Source organism: Perissodus microlepis, chromosome 9 (genome assembly GCF_051167445.1).
Source record: "Perissodus microlepis isolate ML-2025 ecotype Zambia chromosome 9, ASM5116744v1, whole genome shotgun sequence".
NCBI classification, from domain to species: Eukaryota; Metazoa; Chordata; class Actinopteri; order Cichliformes; family Cichlidae; genus Perissodus; species Perissodus microlepis.
Window position 1 is genome coordinate 28,423,155 of NC_140469.1, and position 20,437 is coordinate 28,443,591.

Here is a 20,437-nt window from a genome sequence, read left to right on the forward strand (position 1 = left end):
CATAAACTGAAAGATGCTGCAAAACAATCTGAGGCAGATTATTTAGTGAAGTGATTGTATATATAATAAAATACATCACAGTCATATAACAGGTTGGGAGTATAAGAGTTTTAGACGTGACTGATTATTTGGTGAAACTGTGATATTTTCCTCACCTTCTGTGTTGAGCTCATTGTTTCCTCTGTAGTGACTCAGCTGAGTCCAGATGGCTGAAAATGTTCCTCTGCTGCTCCGTCAGACTCTTCTCCTCCTGCTGATCAGCTGGGACACAAAACAGATCTTTGTTAGGCTCCACACTGCACTGAAGAGTCAAAGTGTCTCATATGTTCATCTGACAACACAAAGTACAAATTTCACTCTGATTGCTTGTAGAAATCTTGTGAGACGTGTTGTGCTGCAAAGTGAGGAAACTCTCTCACTCACTTATACTTCAGGAGGAACTTTGTGACATTGGCTCAGGCTACGTTCACACTGCAGGTCTTAATGCTCAATTCCGATTTTTTGATCAAATCCGATTTTTTTATCTGCTTGTTCACACTACAAATAAAATGCGACAGCAAACGCTCTCTAGTGTGAACGTTCAAAGCGGCCCGCATGCGCAAAAGAATGCGTAGAACAGCATTTGATCAAAGCTCTTTGATCAAATGCTGTGATTGCAGCGACTCCCCAACTCTTTGTGAATGGTACTCATGGCCATTGATCAGCGGTCTTTGATTAATGAGCTTTGATCAGTGGTTTCAGTGCTTTCCTTCCTGGCTTTGACTGCAGCTGTGTTTGACACAGGAAGACATTATTACATTCTTCACGATTATACTTTATTCTTTTTGGGGGAAGTGCAGCTTTAAACCTTCACATGATTCAAGTCAACACAACAAATCAATCCGAACGATCACAGGTGGGAAAAACTTCTGTAGATAAAATAAAATAAAACCCAACATTCAAACCAAAACATGATTAATTTTTTTTTCTACCAAATCACCAAGAGCTGCACATTAACCACCACAATATATTTTTATTCTCTGTGCTTTCAAATATGAACACTGTTTACTTTCATCTCTGTTTCATTAGTTTTTGTTAACATCTTCCTGTGCATCACTTTACAGCAGCCAGACTCATTAAAATGAGACTTTGTAGGAGTTCACTTCCTCTCATGTGTTCATCCACAGCAGCTGGACAATAAAGTTTATTGTGACCCTGATACTGCAGCAGATCGCTCTCATCCATTTCCTGTTATCACTTCAAATAGAAATGAGGCTGTAGAGGTTTGGTGCAGGCAGAAAAACAGCTGCAGGGACAATGAAAAGACTTTTCTGCTCCAACTTCTCCCAGCATGCTGAGCTAATGATTAGTTGGTGTTTTTCTCCAAACACTCTCTCACTCTTCTCTCAACGTGTTCACAATAAACTGTGAACAGACACCGAGGAGAGCAGCAGAAGACCTCATTCAGGAGCTAAACTCAACATGAACTGAACTCACAGTAAAGTTAGCTCGGTGCTTACCTTTAGATGAGCCCACAAACCGAGAGAAACTCCGCGATGAAGCTGGAACTCTTTCCAAACACAGGAAACGGATCAGGGAGCAGAGACCCACGTGGTTCACGCTGATCTCAGCTACGATCCAGGAGACAAGGGTGGGCAGATCGATGCAGATATCGATCCAAACGTTGGTACTACTGTAGTCTCTTTGAATTAAAAAGCAGCTCTCTCTGTGCACCTCTGTCACTACCCAATCCGTACCGGAAACCGAATCGGTACCCCGCATGCGCGAAAGGTGTCTACTTCCGGTCAAAGCGTTTTACGATAGTTACGGGTCAGAGTATCTGTTAAGATGTTAAGAATAATAAGAATCTCTTAAAATGTTTCCAATAATGAAACATTTCAATACAATGTAGACAAAAACGAAAAATTAAAAGATAGTTACGGATCAGGACTCCCCGATCCCTACCGCTCATGCGCAGGGGGTTTTCTTCTTCTTCTTCTGTTCGTTTAATGGCAGTTTACTCCCTAGTGTACGAGGACACTGCCACCTGCTGACCGAGCGAATGAACCCTATTGTAAACTGAATTAGCGTCATTACAAACGTGTGTTAAACTTGATTTAGTGATAGTCGAGTGTGTTTATGCTTGTCTGTGTGGAGAGGATTGTTGGAATAGTGATGATGATGTCCACTATCACTGTCAGTTGTCAGGAAACACTTCATCTGGCTGATGAATCTACACGTGACATATTACAAAGTCTGTATTATTAACTCTGTAATTAGGCGCCATTCTTCTTATTTTACGGCGCTGTTGTTCAATCGGAGAACGCTCTCTGTTGAGGATAAAAGCATGAATTTGTTTGTATACGGATTATTTATTTTGTTTAAATGTCCCGATAGTCGAAAAGGAGGCAGAACTGTTGAGAAATGCTATGAGCTAACTGGGTGATAACCGTATCATTCAAATATATAGACGAGACGACGAGGCTCCAGTTACAGCAGTGCAAGTAAACAAACAATAAATATAAGAAGAGTAAGAAAATAAATCTACACTTTAGGACTAGGGGTAAAAGGATCAATAACAATTTAAAATTTATATTTTATATTTTGATGATTTAAAGTCTCACACACAACCCGTCAAAAGGGGAGGGGCCGGCAGCTCCCAAATAGAGCACATTTCATTCATAATGTTGTCAATCCAAGCCCATCATGTATTCATGATTTGAATCGTGGGTTGTACAAAATCCCAGAAAAAAAACTATGAACTAAGGTGTAGGTCTATTAGGTTATGTTGTGGTGATCCTCGGGTTGGGGGATGGGTGTTCATACTGGAGTGCAAAATTAAATACTAATGGAAGATGGACAAGAAAAGTTCAAAGCCATCAGGTGCTCAGTTTAGAAAAAGAGAAAAGAAGAGGAGGACAAACGAGCAAAAGATACAGGTAAGCAAATGTGTCATTGGATAATGGCAGGTCATGTATCCTGAAATAATCAGAATACTTTATTAATCCCTAAGTAAATTATGTGGGTTACAGTTGCTCCAAGAAGAAATTAAAAAAAAAATAGTAACAGTAACAGACTAAACTCCAAACAATACATTATGTTACAGATTTGACAAATTTAAGAAATAGCACTAATATACTCGCTCAGGGCAACAAACAGACTACGACCGCCCCTGCATATTAGTATATTCCGAAGTAATTTGTTTCCCCAAATACCTCAGACCATTCACGGACCATCGAAATTGTTTAAATATACTATGAGGGCAGTGTCCTGACATAGGCATTGCATATATCCCAATTAACATGATACCCTGAAAGTGATGTAAAACTTTCTATACATTGTAATAGGGATGGAATAGACTTCCCAGGCTGCGTCATAAGTAACAACATATCATCTGCATTTTGTAGATGTTTATGTTGATTTTACCCATCGAAATCCCAAATATGTTTACGTTATTTCTTCGTTTTTGTGCAAAAGGCTCTATAGCAATTACAAACAGCCTGGGGCAAAGGGGACAGAAGAGATTAGATATAAATCCGTTTGTCAATACGCGTGCTGAAGGCGAATCATATAATGTTTTTATCCACCTAATAAAATTGTCACTAAAACCAAATTTTTCTTATGTCTTAAACAGATCTTCCCACTCGACACAATCAAAGGCTTTAGAAGCATCCAGCGATAAGGCAACTGTAGGATACGTAATTTGGTAAATTGACCAGCCGCCTAATATTATCTGAACCATACCGGTTCAGAACAAAACCAGATTGCTCTGCATGTATCTTTGTATGCAAAGATATGGGACGGTAACCACTTGGGTCTAGAGGATCTTTCACAGTTTTAGGGATAAAGGTTATAAGTCCAGAGTGCATTAACTGAGGTAATGAACCCACTTTAAACGCCTCATTATAAACATCGAACAGCATGGGGACTCAACATATCCTCCAATGCTCTATAGAAATCCAACGTTAACCCGTCTAATCCTGGAGCCTTATTAAGTGACATACTGTTAATTGTGTGGGTAATCTCCTCTACTGTAATTGGAGCCTCTGCAATCTGCTGATCAGTAATAGAAAGCAGTGGCAGATTTAGATCAGTAAAGAATGCTTCAAATTGCTGTTCATCGAAACTACCTTGTGTAGAGTAAAGATTGTTGTAAAAGGCCCTGAATCCATCATTTATCTGTCTGGTAGAAGTTGAAATAACCCCTTTCGATTGTCGTATGCCTGGGATGTGGTTCATACTGTCTTTTTAAGACCATATGCTAATAAATGGCTCGGCTTTTCTCCCATTTCCCAATATGCTTGATTTATACGAAATAAAGAATATTTTGTCTTTTTGTTATACAGGCCATTCAACTTATATTTAACATTATCAATTTTATTCAATATAACTCCGTCTTTTGTATGAGAATGTACTGCCTCAAGAGCTGTTAACTCTGCCTCCAGGTCTTTAATTAAGGCCACATTTAAATGCCACCTGCAGATTCGAGGTGTCTGCAAAATATTTCAAAGAAATAGGAAAAATTGGCACATGTTCTGAGATTACTATATTACCAATACTTGAATTTACAGAATTATTTGCTAAGGCTTCCGATATAAGAAAGTAGTCAACTCCAGTATAAACGTTATGAGGAGGAGAGTAGAAAGAATACTCACATTTCCTTCCTTTCTTTTTTTTTTTGCCCCGTCTCTGTCCTGCCAGGCACTCATTGGCCTTTCACGGCCAAAAAGGGAGCCCTGATTAATTGCAGTACCCTGTGATCTGTCAGGGCATGTGTCCAATTAGGGATGAGGAGGAGGGTGAGGAATCTCTCTGGGACAATTCAACAAAAAGTACAGTAAAAGCATGCAATAAAACCATAAGAACAAAACACTGTACATTATTAAAAGATGATGAAAAATGATAAAACACAGCAACCCGTGCAAGAATGATTAAAAACATAAAGTTACACCCATCTATTCCATCCTGTGACCTGAGGCTACTTCATGAAAGAAAAAATCTAAAATAAAGATAAAACACTTGCAGTATTAAATACAAAAACAACTATTGTTCCTTTATTCACACGCTTGATTCAGAAGTATTTTCACACCAGATATCTTTCCTGACTGAACCTAAAAGCAGTATTAAAAAGAAAACTGCATCATAGATGATTTAGAAAGACTGCTTTAGAGGTTAGTCACAGCTGAAGCTTCCTGCTATCAAATGGCTGCTGGCAAAGATGCATGTTGTGCTGCGGTTCGTGTTTCTGTGGAGCTGAAATGTATCAAGTGCTTTAGAAGCACAGAGATACTTGTTTAAATGTTTAATGCAAGTAAACCCACAACGTCTTATAATAGCACTGACATGACAGGATACTGTGTCTATCCTTTCTACTTCAACATTTAGTAACTAAAACTATTTTGTAATTAAAACCTTACCCACCAGGGCGCAGCGTTGTACCAGAAAGTTTTACTTTGGTTGCCAACCCTGCAATAATAAGAAAAACAGCACATGTTCTGTACTGATTACATAAGCATTATATGCTCTCGAACACACCTTTAAGGTTAACTCTACCCAGGGGTGCCATGAGGAATTTGAGGGCCCATAGAAAAAATATCACTTTGGATTATGTAAAACTTTCTGTACACTTTGCATCCAGATAAAATCAGGGCACTCAAAAAGAACCTTTGAACAAAAGTTTAGAATTCTTGGAACTGAGTTTAATACACAAAATCATATGAACAGCAAGAAAATACATACAGAGTATAGCGAGACATTTACATGGCAGAAAGCAAAGCAAACCCTGTGGTGAAATGCATTTAAGCACAAACAGCAGAGACCCACAACATGACCGACACGAAAAATAGCAACCCGGGGAATATCAACCTCCTCCTGCCGTTGGGTACCCTTTCATCCTTTGTTCTCTCAAGGTCGATATGAAGTTTTTACCTCATAAGTAAAGTTTCAAATTCAAAAATGTCCTATAAACCCAATTATCAATGTGATATGCTCATCAATATTTTCCATCAGTTGTTAATCATACTTGTGCTTTGCTTCTTTTAATCTTACACTTATGTTACATAACTGTCTTTTTTTCCGCTAACTTTATGGCACTATTTCATGACTTTCTGAGTGCCAGTCCGAGAATCCATTATTTTTAATTCTGTCCCTTTGTCAGTTTTATGGCCAAAGTGAGTCTGCAAAACGGCATTTGACAGTTAATCCTTTTGACCATTTTTTAAGTGTGTGTGCCAGAAGTAGATTACTATCTATGATAAGAAAATGGTTTTCTCGCTTTCTGGCAGCTGAGGCGAGAAAAACAATCCCAGATGCATCCCCCGCAGGCCAGGTTTCTTTACCAAATAGGCTTTGGAAACACTGGACACAACATGAGGCAATAAAGATGAGCAGAGAGAAAGAGAAAGTTGAATTAGTTCCATGTTTGCACTTATCATCGTTGGCCATAGCACAAAGGTTACTCGTTGATCCCAATTATCTCATGTTATTGATCAACATGTGTTCATACAACAAGTCGTGCAAACACCATTAATATAATTGTAGATAATATTTGACCTAAATATGTTGGTCTTGTGGTTTTAAACATGTAGGTTAGATGCTTTTCACAGTGATTCCATTATATAAACACTTCAGAGTGTGTGTGTGTGTGTGTGTGTGTGTGTGTGTGTGTGTGTGTGTGTGTGTGTGTTGTATACGAGTATATATGATTACATAGTATATCTGTGAGTATGTCCAGTCCAGTATGTACATGTTATAAAAAAAAACCCTAAAAGTTCATACCATTTCTTCCTGCTGTAAATAACACTGTTTTATTCAGGAAAAACCCAAACATTGCGCATATTTTTTTTTTTAATCATCACTCTGTTTTTACGTGGCCTATCATTTTAAAAACTGGTATAAAGTTTGAGTCCACACTTTCAACCTAAGTTGAAATAGAGACTCTGGGTCGCTGCACCTTTATTGTTGCATCTTAAACTGGGCATGTGATTTTGACACGCCGACGCGTCCATCGACCCCTGGGGGTTAAAATGTAACTACTGGAACATTTTCATTCACAGTTGCCTCATCAGATTTTTACAGGAGATTTCACCTGAACTCTGGAGTCTGATCTCAAGAGTTTAAAGTCTGACACTGAAACCAGAAGAGGATCTTTCTGTCTCTTCAGATTCACTGTGATTGGAGTGATTTCAGCCCTGAGTGATCACATTGATGTTTGCACAGAGCAGACAATGAAGTGAATGTTTGGGCACATTGGAAACAGTGAAACAGTTTATTAGTAACGTGGGATCGTTTGTGTTCAGAGTATGAACTGAGATTCCTGAAGCTCTTGTCACACTGGTCACAGCTGTAGTTTCCTTCCATGTGTGCACGTTCATGAAGTTTACAATGACCTGATCGTGAGAAGCTTTTGTCACAGTGTCTGCACTTGTACGGTTTCTCTCCTGTGTGGACTCGTTTGTGTGATTTAAGGTGACTTGAAGTAGTGAAGGATGACCCACACTGATCACAAATGTGCTTTTTCACCCCACTGTGAATGAGTTCATGGTTTTTTAAGTCACGTGATGTGGTGAAGCTTCTCCCACATTCTTTGCAGTATTTCAGTTTGTCTCCAGTGTGTTTACGTTGATGTTTTTTTAGGGAGACTTGCCAATTGAAAGTTTTTCCACAAAGGTCACAACGAAACTCTTTCCCACCACCACAGCGATGACAGGGTTGAGAACTGGATCCATCTGTGTCGCTCTGCTTCTAAACAAAGACACAAAGACAGTGTAAGTCAGTCCTTCAACATTTTTATCCTGAACGTCGCCTAAAATAAAGAGCATCTCTGCAGATGACCAATTACATTTTACTGTTTCAGTTAACACACTCAGTTTACTGGGCTGCAATAACTACAATACTACCACCATAATACTACAGTAATACTTATTTCATGTTACAATAACATCTGACTTACTACCATGCAAATATTTGAAGGGTACCAACACAGTACTAAATTACTAATGTAACACTCCAACAATACTAATTTAATACTGCATTAATAACACTGTAACTGTGCAGTTAAAACACTCAGCTGACCAAGACAAGAAAAACACTACTACCCCCATGACACTGCAATTATAATACTAAATGAGTATTTTAACACTAATGTCTGAAAGTACTAAAGTTATAAGGAAGCAATGATACTAATGCTAAAATACTACAATACCATTACGTAACAATACAACTTTGTAAACCATTTATGCAGAAATAATATCACTGCCTGAACATTAAATAACAGAATCATATCAGTGTTCAGCACATTTCGTTTTTCACAATAGTGTAAACAAAAATCATAACTGAAATGAAAATCTGAATAATCACTCAGAGCTGCTTTTCCATGCAGTAGAATTGCTAACATGCTAACACAGTTTAATGAGCAGAGTTGTTCCAAACAGTCAGGCTAAAATGACAAGATAACAATATAAATACATACCTCACAGTAACTGCACTTGTAGAGTCTCTTTCTGGTGTGGATCTGTTGGTGTAGTTTCAGGTAATATGGAGTTTTGAAAGTCTTTTCACACAGGTCACATTTACAAGGTCTCTCCTCAGTGTGGGTAAACATGTGGCGTTGTAAGTGTGTGTCTTTAGCAAAGTGTTTGCCACACTGACCACAGCAGTACACATCTTCTCTGGTGTGAATGCGTAGATGTGCATTTCGGCTTCCACTCTGGCTGAAAGTTTTTCCACAGATGTCACAGCTGTATGCCTTAACTCCGGAGTGGGTAACTAGATGCCTCTGTAAGCCGTTACTGCGATTAAAAGCTCTGCCACACTGATCACAGCTGTACGCTTTAACTCCACTGTGGATGAGTTGGTGTGTTTTTAGGGAACCCACGGAGGAAAAAGACTTTCCACACAAGTCACAGCTGAACGGTCTCTCTCCAGTGTGGATGACCTGATGACGTTTTAGGAATGCCTTAAAAGTAAAACCCTTCCCACACTCGTCACAGGTGTGTTTTTTCTCTCTCTTTCTTCTGTGAGGTTTGTCGGCCTCCTGAGAGCGCTGACTTCTCGCTCCATGTTGGTCCTGCAGTGACAGAGATACAAACAGAGGCAGTGAGTGAAATGCAGTCGTGGAACAAACTCAACCTTCAAACTCCCTCCATTAACAGTAGTTTTAAACATGAAGGTGGAGTGTGGCACCAAACACCTTAAAGGTCTCTTATCCCCACCTGCTGGTAGTAGAAACACATTACATCCAACCTGGTGTTAAAAAAATAATAATGACTGTTCAAACACTCTAAGGCTATGTTCACACTGCAAGTCTTAATGCTTAATTCCGATGTTTTGATCTAATCAAATTTTTTTTGTCTGGTTGTTTACACTACAAATAAAATGTGACAGCAAACGCGCTCTAGTGTGAATGGTACACGGCCCTCAAATGGGCCGACATGCGCAAAAGAAGACGTCACACACAACACGCTCCGTTTAGACCCAGACCAGTATTGTTTGACTGATGGCCCTTAATGTAAAGACTTGTTTTGGACTTTACGTTTCCCAATTTTGCTTTAAGTCATAAAGTTATTTTGTTATTTACATATGGCCTATTAATTATCCTTATTGAAGCCCCTCTCTAAAACAGCAAAGGATAGTTGCAGATTTCTGTCAGAAGCTGCAGATTACACAGTACAAATAAAATGTTCACGTTGTCTTCCCATCAGTTTCGCTAACATCTACACTGGATGGCCAGGAAGCGTTCGCAATGTCTTCTTGGGCGCTTCTCTGGCATTGAGAATCGGCGTCTGTCTTGTGTCAGTGACGTAAAAGACGGATTTAATGCGACATGACCATTCAAACAGCAGTCGCTTTCTACAACATCAGATATGTATCGGATTCAGTACCACATACGAAAGTGACCCAGATTGGACTTAAAAATATAGGATTTGTGCCGTTCACACTGTCAAACCATGATCGGATATGGGTCGCATAGGGCCAAAAAAAATCAGATTTGATGCGCTTTCGCCTGCAGTGTGAACGTAGCCTAAAATCATGTCCATCTCTCCTGCTTGTACACAAATATTAATGCCAGCATACTAACACACTCAGAATAGTAATAAATGTTTACCAGCTCTATACTTTTTTATATTTCCTCTTTCCTATAATAAATATGTATAATTTTCTAATGTATTCCATTATAATAGAGAGTTTGCAGCTGTGAGATTCCGACTGTGCTTCACTTGCAAAAGTTAAAACCGATCGATCTCCGTTTGTCTCCCTTTGTTCACGGAATAAGTCTCTGAGTCAGCAAGGGCTGCTAGCAAAAACCTAACAATTGTGAGCTGTGACTCCTTTCCCCACGCTGACAAAACTGCAAAACACTTAGCTGTGTCTCTAATAAAACCTCTGTAACTTTGCTCTGCTTCACTTCAGCAGCATCAGGTAATGTTCATATGGTTTTCTTTCGTTTTTGATGTACTGCAGAATATTTTTATAAAATCCCAGGCGAGGAAAATCACCTTCAGGTTTCTCTGTGTTTTATCGTCAGTTACTTTGACACAAAGGCATCTGCTGTGATGCTTACACCTTTCATAAAGTCTCACAAGTGTCAGCTTTGTTTTTATAGATATAAAAAAATGGAAATGTACTGATGCATGATCTGAATTATAATATTTCTGACTATCTGAGGCAAAATTTCCCAAATCCTCAAATCTAGAAATCAGTGACAATACCCAGTCCTATTCATTACTCACCAGTGTTGGGCAAGTTTGAAAAAGTAATTCAATTATAGTTACTAGTTACTACTTCAAAAAAGTAACTGAGTTAGTAACTGAGTTACAATATTCTAATAGTAATTAATTACTTGAAAAGTAACTATTGCGTTACTTAAAAAACAAACAAAAAAACGTTTATCCCTCTGGGGTCCAGGGTATAATTGGCCATTTTGAACTACTTTTGATTTTCCCTCCACATTTCACCTTTTAAAACTATTTACTTTGCCTTGTTTGGTATCATCCTTTTCAGCACAACCTCACGTGTCTGAATTTACAGTTATGTTTTCATTTTGACGTACTGTATTAACACAACTGATCTAAAATCAGACAAAAAATATAAAATCAGAGTAGAAAAAGTGATTTTTTTTTACTGTAACAACCACAAACATGTTTAATGAATCATATTTCATAACTTTAAATGCAAATATAAATCATCAATTTTAAAATCATATGCAAAAGTTTTGCAAACAACAAAGTTATTCACATCCATTTACTTTTTACCCTTTTTTAAAAATAACCATTTCAAACTATTTACAGAACAATTGGCTGTTCTGCATTCAATAAGATGCCACACAAATTATTTGTGCCACTCCAAAAAATAAATTTCTGTCCACTATAAAGGAGAACATCACAGCCTGATACCTGCAGGTCTGACAGCAGCAGGTGTATCACTCCTGTTTCTACCTGGAGACAGCAGTCGCCTCATTGTTCAGACACACAACACAAAACTATCCACAACACTACACACTAACTACACAAGGCAACACATTAACTACACACTACAAACATCTCTCTTTTTCTGCTGCCTCTCTCTCTCTCTCTCTCTGTCACTCTTAAAACTTCCCTTTTTTTGTTTGTTTTTCTCCTCATAAGCAGAGACTCGCTGCGCTGTCCTTAGACAGTAAACGTGACGAAACTATTGAGGAAAAAACGCCGCGTATATATTGTTTATAATGACTCTGGTTTTACGTGGCCTATCAACACAATTTATAAACTGGTATATATCACCTTGTTGCTTTGTCTTTAAGTGGTCATGTGATTGGCTTACCACAACTACTTTATTCTTCCTCAGTCAAACACTAAGCACTCATGCGATTGTTACTTGTAATGCCGTTATTCCCATCACTGTTCCTCAAAGCATTTCAACACAGTCCTATTTGGTGACATCTGCTGGCCAAAAATATGAAGAACAGCTTGAATCTACAAATTATAATGAAGAGTTTCATTATAATTTCCCACTCTACAGAGTTCAGCTGGCAATAATGATAATAATAATAATAATAATGTACTTCCACAGCATGTCTTTTATCCTGTCTTCCCTGTTTCACCCCAGCCGGTCAGAACAGATGAAACTGTGATATTTTCCTCACCTTCTGTGTTGAGCTCATTGTTTCCTCTGTATTGACTCAGCTGAGTCCAGATGGCTGAAAATGTTCCTCTGCTGCTCCGTCAGACTCTTCTCCTCCTGCTGATCAGCTGGGACACAAAACAGATCTTTGTTAGGCTCCACACTGCACTGAAGAGTCAAAGTGTCTCATATGTTCATCTGACAACACAAAGTACAAATTTCACTCTGATTGCTTGTAGAAATCTTGTGAGACGTGTTGTGCTGCAAAGTGAGGAAACTCTCTCACTCACTTATACTTCAGGAGGAACTTTGTGACATTGGCTCTAATATTCTAAGCAGCCCTTTACTATGACAGGGCCAGAAAGTCCTATTTGAAGGTTTGGGAGAAGGACCATGTTAAAGGTGGATTGGGGTTTATACACTTTGTTATGATACAGGTAAGGCTGTAAGAGCCTGAGAAGGTGTCCTGAATGAACCTCTAAAACCAGTTTTCAGCTAACGACTCTGCTTCAGTCTGGAAAACAGCAACTACAAGTTTAAAGACTCCATCAACAATTCACACCCAGCAACAGCCTGAACAGCTCCTCCTGTGGTTTCCACAAACAGGGACAGACCTGTTACTCCCCCACCCCACACTTTCCACACATTCAGTCCCACCACCATAGGGCTGGGCCATATCATACCGTTCACGGTAGTACCGGTATAATGTTGGGCAACGATAAGGAAGTGAAACATCACGATAGAATGTGGGTAAAACGCGCATGCGCAGTGGCTTTGTTTTCATACGCACATGGCGGAAAAAGCATGGCAGCGAATGAGAAGAGCGAAAGTGGATCGTTAAATGAAACGTATGAAACAGAACTGGTTTGTAAAAATGCTGCAACTTCAGTGGCGTGGAACTGGTTTAGCTTTCGTCCGTCAGATACACAACAAAGCACTATTTTTGGTAGAGCATGCTAGCGGGCCGTCGTTATTACCGTGTTGTTTGGATAATACGGCACACTTAAAATCAATCCTTTTATTTTCTGAAAATCGACAGTGCCCCTTATAACCCCGTGTGCCTTATGTATGAATTCTGGTTGTGTTTACTGACCTGGAAACAATTTTACGTACACGGCGCTCGAAAATCTGTCAAATGTTTCAGTACGACTTTGCTAAAATACAGAGCATTACGGCTATCGTAGGCAGGAGCCTCGCGGAGTGATACGTACTGTGCTTCAACGTGATATTACCGTATTGTGTGTATATAACCTCCTTAAGTTTTGTGGATGTTATACATCAGCGGTCCCCAACCTTTTTTGCACCACGGACCGGTTTATGCCCGACAATATTTTCACGGACCGGCCTTTAAGGTGTTGCGGATAAATACAACAAAATAAAACTAGTACCGGTACTGAAAAAAAAGATTTATTCATAACACACGTGAAAAGACCCAGGAAAACCGAGTTAACGATAAAAACGATAACACAGTGGTCCCCATCCCCCGGGCCTCGGTCCGTGAGTCGTTTGGTACCGGGCCGCGAGAGTTGAGGCTCAGGTGTGAAATGTACGGTTTTCAGGGTTTTTTATCGGTTTTCAGCGTTATTTTGTTATCGTTTTTATCGTTAACTCGGTTTTCCTGGGTCTTTTCACGTGTGTTATGAATAAATCTTTTTTTTCAGTACCGGTACTAGTTTTATTTTGTTGTATTTATCTGCGACACCTTAAAGGCCGGTCCGTGAAAATATTGTCGGGCATAAACCGGTCCGTGGTGCAAAAAAGGTTGGGGACCGCTGTGATAACAAAATAACGCTGAAAACCGTACATTTCACACCTGAGCCTCAACTCTCGCGGCCCAGTACCAAACGACTCACGGACCGGTACCGGTCCGAGGCCCGGGGGTTGGGGACCGCTGTTATACATGGTTATGCTGAGGATATGTCGGCCAGTTTCCACTGGAAATGCCTTTTTGTTAAACTGTCAGCAAGGAATTTGCATTTGCACTGTTACATTTTTATATAACTTTAATGCACATAAAAAACAGCTGCTTGTTTAAGTGAAAATACATTGATGGTTTTTTTTGCACTAATAAAGTTGTGGAGTTGTAAAGTATTTTGTCTTGTGTCAATTATATCGTCAGTTATATCGTTATCGCAAATTTTTAAATGTATATCGTGACGAATATTTTTGGTCATATCGCCCTGCTCTACTCCACCATGTAAACAGACTCTTTAACATACAGACCCCAACAAAGCAGCTGAGCCAGACTCAGTGTCTCCATCATAAACCATACAGTGGATCACAATATGAAGCCCTTTAAGACGACTGTTGCTGTGAACTTTCACTATAGAAAGAAAACTGAACAGAACATCTGAATTCACTCGATGCTGAACATTCATTTCACAGAATGAAGAATTGTAATTATACTCAGATCTACCTGTGCTTTAATGATGGGGCCTTTAAACTCACACATTCAACAGTTTTAACCAGCTTTCTTTCCTGCTTTGACTGCAGCTGTGTTTGACACAGGAAGACATTATTACATTCTTCACACTCTCCTGCACATTAACCAGCGCAATATATTTTTATTCTCTGTGCTTTCAAATATGAACACTGTTTACTTTCATCTCTGTTTCATTAGTTTTTGTTAACATCTTCCTGTGCATCACTTTACAGCAGCCAGACTCATTAAAATGACACCTTGTAGGAGTTCACTTGCCTCTGTCAGTGCGCCCCAGGGAGGCTGTGGCTACAATGTAGCTTGCCATCACCAGTGTGTGAATGTGTGTATGAATGGGTGGATGACTGGATGTGTAAAGCGCTTTGGGGTCCTTAGGGACTAGTTAAGCACTATACAAATACAGGCCATTTCACTTCCTCTCATGTGTTCATCCACAGCAGCTGGACAATAAAGTTTATTGTGACCCTGATACTGCAGCAGATCGCTCTCATCCATTTCCTGTTATCACTTCAAATAGAAATGAGGCTGTAGAGGTTTGGTGCATGCAGAAAAACAGCTGCAGGGACAATGAAAAGACTTTTCTGCTCCAACTTCTCCCAGCATGCTGAGCTAATGATTAGTTGGTGTTTTTCTCCAAACACTCTCTCACTCTTCTCTCAACGTGTTCACAATAAACTGTGAACAGACACCGAGGAGAGCAGCAGAAGACCTCATTCAGGAGCTAAACTCAACATGAACTGAACTCACGGTAAAGTTAGCTCGGTGCTTACCTTTAGATGAGCCCACAAACCGAGAGAAACTCCGCGATGAAGCTGCAACTCTTTCCAAACACAGGAAACAGATCAGGGAGCAGAGACCCACGTGGTTCACGCTGATCTCAGCTACGATCCAGGAGACAAGGGTGGGCAGATCGATGCAGATATCGATCCAAGCGTTGGTACTACTTTATTCTTCTTGAATGAAAAACAGCTCTCTGTGCAAAAACCTCTTCTCCTGGAACGTTTACACTTTGCTCCGCCTCCTCCTTCTTCTTCTTCTTCTTTACATCGTTTATTGTATTTGTGGTTGTCAAACAACAAAATGATGAATTACCGCCACCAACTGGTGTGGAGTGTGAATTGGAACGTCGACCAGCAACAATTTTCTCTCTTTTAAAAACTGGAATAAGGCCTGATAACTTTCACTTCTTCAGTACTTTTGCAGTAAATCAATAAGATCCAGTTTTATTTTTATGTTACTGAGGTTTTGGATCAGTTACCTTCTCACAGTGTAATATAACATGTTCTACAGTTTCTTCTTCTCTTTTTTGAATGATTTGAATGGAGGTTATAATCCACCATTGTAAATGACCTTTAAATTTGGTAAATATTTTTATGTTTGTTTGAAAGGTACTTCGGTTTTATTTTGAAATCCATGCTTTTATTTTTGAAACAGGAAGCTGGCGTAAAACCGTTAAAGGGCTGTTAGTAACGTTTCTTTTAGGATATGGTAAATAGTGTGCCTTAAAGTGAAAAATATGTACGTTTCCTTTGCCAATTAGTACCTGGCTGACAGTGGCACAAGGTTTGTTAATGTTTCCTTTAACGGAATAAGTTACATGCAATCAAAATGTCGTTTAATAGAGTTTATGTTGTTAACCTTGACCATGACCTTTATGTATAGTTGTAAGTTAGTGAGGTGATATAATGAATTGAGTGATGTAAATTTGATGTATATGCTATATGTGAGCAGGAGAAATTTGTTTCCTTTGTTGTTATGGTATTAATATTGCTGGTTTTGTTTTGCTCCTAGCTCTTACGGTGTCTTCACTGAATGTTTCAATAAAAACATTTCCAATAAAACCTCTGTGAAGCATCAGTATAAGAGACCATCATTCAGCCAGGGATGCTACAGTAAGAGCTTAGCCTCACGAGTTTCACCTGACTGCCAAAGTCTATGATGAAAGAAGAGGGATTCATTGTGATGGTCTAAATGTGACACTCGCTCAAAATGGAAGCATCTCAGATATTAACTGCAGAAGCAGAAGGCTCAGATCAAATAAAAGACATCTGTCAAGCAAGCAAGGATGAGGAACTTCGCAGATCTGATCGCCCAAGAAATCCCACGGAGAAGATGCTTGCATTTCAGAGAGAGGAGGCACACAAAAGGGAGAAGCGGCTCATGCACCTTTATGATCAATGGAAGATCCAGGCACGTAAGGCAAGAAATCAGCTAAAGCTAGACATTCCAGAGAGTGAAATCGCAGCTCTCATTGATATCTTAGAGAAATGCATGAATGATATTACGGACATTTATGTACAAATCAGAGATCACCTCACACCATCCAGTGAAACGAGACGTCGTGTTGATGCATGTGAGGCCGTAACAAAGGACATTATTAAAATTGCATATGAAAGAATATCAGGCATAGACGAAGACTATGATAGTGAAGCAGTCAAAGAACGCCTTCGTGAGCTCCTTAACAGAGACTATGCTCATTCCATATATGGATCCACAGTTTCACCTCCAAGTCAACACACTATAGACTCCATTGTCGCAGTAAAAAGAGCAGATGCTGCAGCAGAATTAGCAGCAAAGGAAGCAGAATATGAGTTGTTATTGGCGGAAGGAAAACAAAAAGAAAGGATCCAGCTCTTAGTAGAGCAACAGAAAAGGGATCTTGAAGCTCAAAAACATGAACTAGAAAGACTAAGAGCTGAAAAGGATATAAGAGCAGCACGAGCAAGATTGTCAATTTACAACCAAGACGTAATGCAGGAGGGCAGCTTATGCTCTGCTAACAGCAAACTAAGGAACCAGGAACATATGCACCCACATCAAGCTGTGTCTCTGGCTCCAGTTCAGCATCTCATAAAATTTCCAGCTTCACCTCCACAAACAGATGTGTCCCACTTAGCTCAAGCAGTACAAGACAGCATAGCCATGAACAGACTTCCAATGCCAGAGCCACCTGTATTCACCGGCGACCCAATCCAGTTCATTGAATGGAAATCTTCATTCATATCTCTCATAGATAAAAGGAACATATGTTCAGCTGACAAACTGCATTACTTGAGAAGATATGTGGGAGGTCCTGCACGAAAGACACTTGATGGTATCTTTTACAGGGAGGATGATGAAGCGTATAAGGATGCATGGGATCGCCTTAATAGCAGGTACGGTCAACCATTCGTCTTGCAGAGAGCTTTCAGAGAAAAACTAGCTAGCTGGCCAAAGATCCACTCAAAGGATGCAGAACAACTCAGAGCATTTGCCGACTTCTTACATGCATGTCAGCAAGCCATGCCTCATATTAAAGGGCTGGACATTCTGAATGACTGTGAAGAGAACCAAAAGCTGGTCCAAAAGTTACCTGAGTGGGCAGCTTCAAGGTGGAACCGCAAGGTGACCCAGTTTATGAAGGACAGACAGGAATTTCCAGCCTTTCAGGACTTTGTCAACTTCATGTCATTAGAAGCAGAGATTGCCTGTAACCCAGTAACTTCCCTCCATGCATTACGTTTATCAGACTTACCTGCAGAGAAACATCATCTGAAAGAAAGGAAAAATAAATCTACTGTTCTTCATACACAGACACTTACAGAGAATGAGAAGAATGTACCATCCAAGACAAGTTTAAAGCCCCCTTGTACATTCTGTCATGATAACAAACACCGCCTACATAGTTGTCCAGAGTTTAAAGGAACGCCTCTGGAAGAGAAAAGAAAGTATGTAAGGGAAAACAAACTCTGCTATGGTTGTCTGAAACCAGGCCATAATGTTAAAGACTGCCGCCACAGACACTTATGTGATATCTGTAAGGGACGACACCCAACTTTCCTTCATGACGACAGATATTCCAACATGAATCCTGTGTTAGCCCCTAATCAGAATACAGACGAAGCAGTTACGAGATTGTCTCTCAATACAGAGACTGAGCACACATCTACGACTACATCCATGATTTTGCCAGTCTGGGTTTCCTCTTCCAACAACCCAGGAATAGAAAGGCTTGTCTATGCTCTGCTTGACACCCAGAGTGACACTGTGTTTATTGATGAAGATGTTAGTCGTAGCTTGACAACCAAGACCTATCCTGTAAGGCTAAAGCTAACCACCATGATCGGAAAGGACACAGTAACACACAGTGAAAGAGTCTCAGGTCTCAGAGTGCGTGGCTATACCTCCACAAATCACATTGATCTCCCTCCTGCCTATACCAAAGACTGCATACCAGTGAATCGAAGGCACATTCCTACCAGTGAAACGGCGAGGCATTGGAATCATCTCAAAGCAATAGCAGATGATATTCCGCCACATTTAGACTGTGAAGTTGGTCTTCTAATAGGTTATAACTGCTCACAGGCACTAGCACCAAGACAGGTCATCCTAGGAAGAGATAATGAACCTTATGCAGTCTGCACAGACCTAGGATGGAGCATCATAGGCTGCTCACCACCTCACCTTGAATCTCCTCCTGTTGCCAACATATGCCATAAAGTAACTGTCAAAGAGCTTCCTCCAGTGACGCCATCCGATGCCATTAAAGTACTTGAGTCTGACTTTAAGGACATCAGCAAGGACAGCAGAACAGTGTCTCAAGATGACATCCTCTTCCTGAATATGCTAAAGGAAAGCATTTACATGAACACCCATGGTCACTATGAGATGCCTCTCCCTTTTAAAGAGAGACCCTACCTTCCCAACAACAAGCAGTTAGCTATCATCCGGCTCAACCATCTCAAACGAAAGCTGCTGAACAACAAGAACTACAAGACTCACTACGTAACGTTTTTGAATGAGGTAATTAAAAACAATGATGCTGAAGAAGTTCTCTGTGAAGAGAAGGAAGGCGAAACATGGTATATTCCACACCACGGAGTTTATCATTCCAAAAAACCAGAGAAGCTCAGAGTGGTTTTTGATTGCTCGGCTAAGTACAAGGGAACTTGCCTAAATGATCATCTCCTGTCGGGCCCCGATTTGACAAATACTCTAACTGGTGTTCTTATCAGATTTCGACAGAACCATGTTGCTCTGATGTGCGACATCGAAAGGATGTTTCATCAGTTTCATGTGTGCGAAGCGGATAGAGACTACCTACGTTTCCTGTGGTGGAAGGATGGAAACTTCAGTGTGGAGCCGCAGGAATTCCGTATGAAAGTTCACCTTTTCGGTGCTGCATCTTCACCGGGATGTGCCAACTATGGGTTGAAACATCTCGCTAAGGAGAACGAGAGCCTGTTTCCTCTGGGCTCCCAATTCATTATGAGGGACTTCTATGTGGATGATGGTGTCACAAGCATAGCAGATGTAGATGAGGCTATTCAGCTTGCAAAAGAAGCCCAAAGGCTCTGTGCTATGGGTGGTCTGCGACTACACAAATTTGTGTGTAACAATGCGAAGGTGCTTGAGAGTATAGCACCATCTGAGCGTGCCACTGAAGTAAAGGCTCTTGATCTTGCCTTTAGTGATTCATCGCTGGAAAGAGCCTTAGGAATCCACTGGCACATTGAGTCAGACAGTTTCAGGTTCCATGCCCGTTTGAAGGACCAACCAGAAACCAGGCGTGGTATACTATCCACTGTTGCCTCTCTTTATGACCCACTTGGGCTTATTGCTCCTTTCCTGCTAACTGGGAAAAGGGTTCTTCAAGAAATGTGTAGGCATGGTACAGGTTGGGATGACCCACTCATCAGTAAACTGCAACCAGTCTGGAGATCCTGGAAGAGTGATCTGGCAAATTTGGATAAAATCACCATACCCCGATGCTATGTACCAGCTGACTTTGGAAAGGTCACAAAGAGAGAGCTACATCACTTCTCTGATGCAAGCACGTATGGTTATGGCCAGTGCTCATATTTGAGACATGTGAATGAAAATGGAACTGTTCATTGTGCTCTGATTATGGCAAAGTCCAGAGTTGCTCCAATCAAAGCT

The 20,437-nt window shown here is 40.2% G+C and overlaps 1 protein-coding gene and 1 pseudogene across 2 annotated transcripts in view; both read right to left on the minus strand.

Annotated features, from left to right (window-relative positions):
* LOC146380695 (uncharacterized) overlaps window positions 1-475 on the minus strand; it is a 24,871-nt gene extending 24,396 nt beyond the window's left edge. The window contains exon 1 of the mRNA XM_084940136.1: window positions 156-475. The gene's annotated coding sequence lies outside the window, so the exon portion shown is untranslated. The remainder of the gene's footprint in view (window positions 1-155) is intronic.
* Window positions 1-15,538, minus strand: part of LOC146380697 (uncharacterized) — an 18,139-nt pseudogene extending 2,601 nt beyond the window's left edge. The window contains exons 1-3 of the transcript XR_014801349.1: window positions 15,289-15,538; window positions 12,101-12,206; window positions 8,450-9,046 (exon numbers count right to left, since the gene is read on the minus strand). The product of XR_014801349.1 is annotated as an uncharacterized LOC146380697 (transcript). The remainder of the gene's footprint in view (window positions 1-8,449; window positions 9,047-12,100; window positions 12,207-15,288) is intronic.
* Window positions 15,539-20,437: the final 4,899 nt, after the last annotated feature.